Below are 3797 nucleotides of genomic sequence, written 5' to 3' on the forward strand. Positions count from 1 at the left end.
TATTTTTTATGTTTTTTGTTTTCGTTTTAAATACATGAATTAATTTCTACATTGGCAAATACTTTGCATTGGAAGCCAAATCCCATTACTAAATATTTTCCAGAATACGTAAATTTGTGGAAATACATTCATAGAAGAGGCACACTATTTTTTATGCATACTATGTAATTGCATATTCCGAAAGAAAAATTGAATTGCCTGACACTCGATTTGTATTAATTATCTGTTTTCATGGCAAATTGTTTCTACATACATACATTCATTTACTTTATGCATAAACTTCCAGTTAAAAACTATTCGTTGTTTTTAGTGCTTGTATTTATTTTTTTTTTTTTAATTTTCTACTGTACAAAAGATACTTTGGAAATTTGCTGTCTTCCCATTTGCGTCTTCGCCGCGTTATTTATCGAGATTTCTTCCATACATCTAACATAATTTCTTCATTTGTTATTTTTCTTAAAAGGAAAGCATTCCAGATCATTCGTTTTCGTTGAATTAATTTATTTTCGTTTTTTTTTTTTTATTTAAACTTTTTCGGAACATTTACATGTAATATTAGTAAACTCAAACTTTGCTTAATTATTTTTAAGGTTGTAAATACGTATAAATTTACATTAAACGTCGCATTTTTAATATCCGAAACAACGAATCCATTTACACACGAATAGCCCATAATTGATGAATAGTAAGAAAGGCGTTAAAAATATATTTTAAATTAAATTTATTTAAAAAGCAGTAATTCATTTATCGGCGTTCATTTGCTCGTTGCATTTTTAATTTTATGCTCGTAAGTTGTAGCAATTAATTATTTGAATTAGTGAATTTTTTTTATAATTTTTAGTTAATGTAAATTATTACTGTTAACGGTAGGCTTTAGCCTTATTTGCTACCTGCTGTTATTTTTATTACTATTACAATCATTAAATATTCATTATTAGTACTACTATTGAAACTAAGTTTTTTATTAATTTAATACATATATGTTTAAGTTTGTAATTGGTACAAAATTTTTTTAATAAAAAAAATCCACAACTTGGCATTTACGACTTGTAAACACAAGATTGCATTTTTTCATACATTCTTCGTCAGAGATAGCGGCGATGCAACATAAGTAGTGTTGATTTTTTTTTTTTATAATAATTTAATCAACATGCGCCAGTGCACATGCTATACCGTAAGTACTTCCTAGAATCTTACCACTGCACGAAGTTCACTAATTTCATTATAGATTTCTTTTGATTACGCTCGTATGTATGTGGCTTTATACATATGCATCTGTTAACCCCTCCAAGAAACACCAAAGGTTTTTATCTCACTCTTTATGCAAGCTGCAAAATTCTAAAGCAATCGGTGTGGTAGTAGAAAGGCGTACACGCCTCCATGCATACTTATGTATGTATGAATTAGTGTTTTTATAAGTAAACATTCCTTTACACAACTTTTAAACTAAAATTTAGCGAAAATTTGCAAAACAATCAATTTCTATGCTAACAGATAAACTAAATATTTGTAAGGGTAGTGAAGAGATTTATGTAGACGCAGTGATGAAATACATACATATATACCATTAAGAAATTCACGTGTTTTTTTTTTATTTGACAAGAAATTCTAAAGGTAAGTGGGAAATTGGCAAACGGGAGATATATGTATATCTGTGGACTTTTGACAAAACAACTCCTCTCGAGTGACGTCATTTTGTCTTCAAATCAGTAATTCATTGAGTTCTAGACTGATATTTTTATTTTTAGTCCTTAGTAGGAGTAGTTCAAGATGATGTAATGAAAGTTAAATAAAAATGTAAAATTTTCAAATGGAAGTTCCTTATAAAGATACTCTAAATTGCAACCTACAGAAAGCACAGAGGTTGTTTTGTCAAAGTCAACAGATACATATGTACATTAGAGTACCTCACCAAAAAAAATCGTGGTTTTCCACCAGAATAATAAAATCTATTATGTTTAAAGACTTCCGCCAAATTTCTTCGGAAGAATGATTAGGAAGAGGGTGATTCGTTTCTGTCAGCGGGGCAGATGTCTTCGATGTTCGCATCTACTCGTGCTCTGTACGGATTAATCATACTGCGCCAACCGGATCGGAGCTGAGCCTGCGCAACTCTTGCGTCACGTGGACGTCCAATTTCATGACACGTTGTAGCTGAGTGCGGACCACTTTGCGATGTACATAAGCTATTCAAGCTTGGCAGGAGTCTGCGCGGGAGTACACCAGCCGCGGTGTGTAAATGCTATTCCGATGGTATCGGTGTCTCTTCCCAGTGGTGGAGCGTAGGGCGATGCTCTGGCAGGTTTTTCCCCCTAGGATTACACTAGGGCGGTGTAGTTTGCTACCGGTCGTGCAACAGTTTTGTTCGTGGCGAATAGGGTCTTTTCTCCAATTGCTGTTGTTCCTGCTTCGGAGGTTGTTTTGCTGATTAACGCAGTTAGACCCAATTTATGAGTGATTTACGGACGGGATTTTTGTTCCACCGGTATCAAATTTCTTCGTAAAGCTGGTGAGTAAGGTGGCCATGGACTTTGCGGCGGAGATTTTTTGACTTCGCGCATGGATTAAACAGTTAGCCATACCCAGACCAAAATTTTTATGCGATATCTTTAACATTTGATTTTAGAGACCACCCTAATTTACATAGTACATTAAAAAAAGTACTTGTTTTTGAATTCGGTTAAAATAGAAAAAAAACTGCTATTTTATTATTTTGTCTTCATAATGTATGTATCTTCATACAAATGTATCAATTTCATTAAAAGTAACTGGTCTTAATAAAAACTAATGTATTTTGCATTTTAATTCAAACAGCATTTAAATTTTAACATGAATTTTTAATAGCTTCCGATGCATCCAACATTTGCACACAAACAAAATTTGAGCTTTAAGCTCATGTGCTCAGCCAACAAATGTCAAAAATCGAGCTTTTGTTCTTTGGGCATTCGGCAGTGATGGAAAAGTAGGCATAATAGTGCCGTTTTTGGCACCTTCACATACAAGGGCCCTTTTGGCACAATTCATTCAGTTTTGGCCTAAAATATATATTACAGAACTTTAGCCAGTATGTAACAAATAATCATATCGTCGTTTAAAGTACAAAACCGCGTATCAACAAAATGTAAAACCGCGTATGGGAGGTTGCATAAATTTTTTTCTAGAGAGTAAAAACACTCATTTTTCAAAATCGTTCTCTTTTTTATAAAGCAATCGCATTGCTAGCTAATATATTTCAGGACGAACGGATAGGTATTGAGCCAAGAGCTTGTGTGAGTAAATCCAATTTTTGGTAGGAAATGTCGGTTACGCGGTTTTGTACTTTAAACGGCGATATATTCGAAAAATCACTTAAAGGTTAAAATAAGGGCCATTATATAAAATTAATAAAAATTATTTAATGTAAAGAATAGTCAAAACTGATCAAAATGTCACACTGCTATTATTTCGCACATAAATCTGTATATGTGTAAACATGTCCGAACAGTTATATTTAAGTGTTTTTCACCTTCGTAATTGGAACACAATGTTTTTTTAATATAGTCTTACTCTAATAATTCAATGAATTTCTAAGGTTGGTGTTATGCAGAAATTTTGTTTGGCAAACTGCGTGCAATTGTTGTTGTAGCAAACTCGGAGAGAGCGAGTTTGGCGACTCTCACAGCAAACTAATTTTGTTTGGTCAAACTGCAGCAAATTCGGTGTTGTCATATACAAAAATTTTAAATTGTGCGCGTTATGTACATCTGAAATTCTCATTTCGTGTTGGCAATAGCCATGAAAACCATAATGAACGTGCA

This window comes from Rhagoletis pomonella, unplaced genomic scaffold, assembly GCF_013731165.1.
Source record: "Rhagoletis pomonella isolate Grant_MI unplaced genomic scaffold, Rhpom_1.0 Rhpom_scaffold_00012, whole genome shotgun sequence".
Lineage (NCBI taxonomy): Eukaryota > Metazoa > Arthropoda > Insecta > Diptera > Tephritidae > Rhagoletis > Rhagoletis pomonella.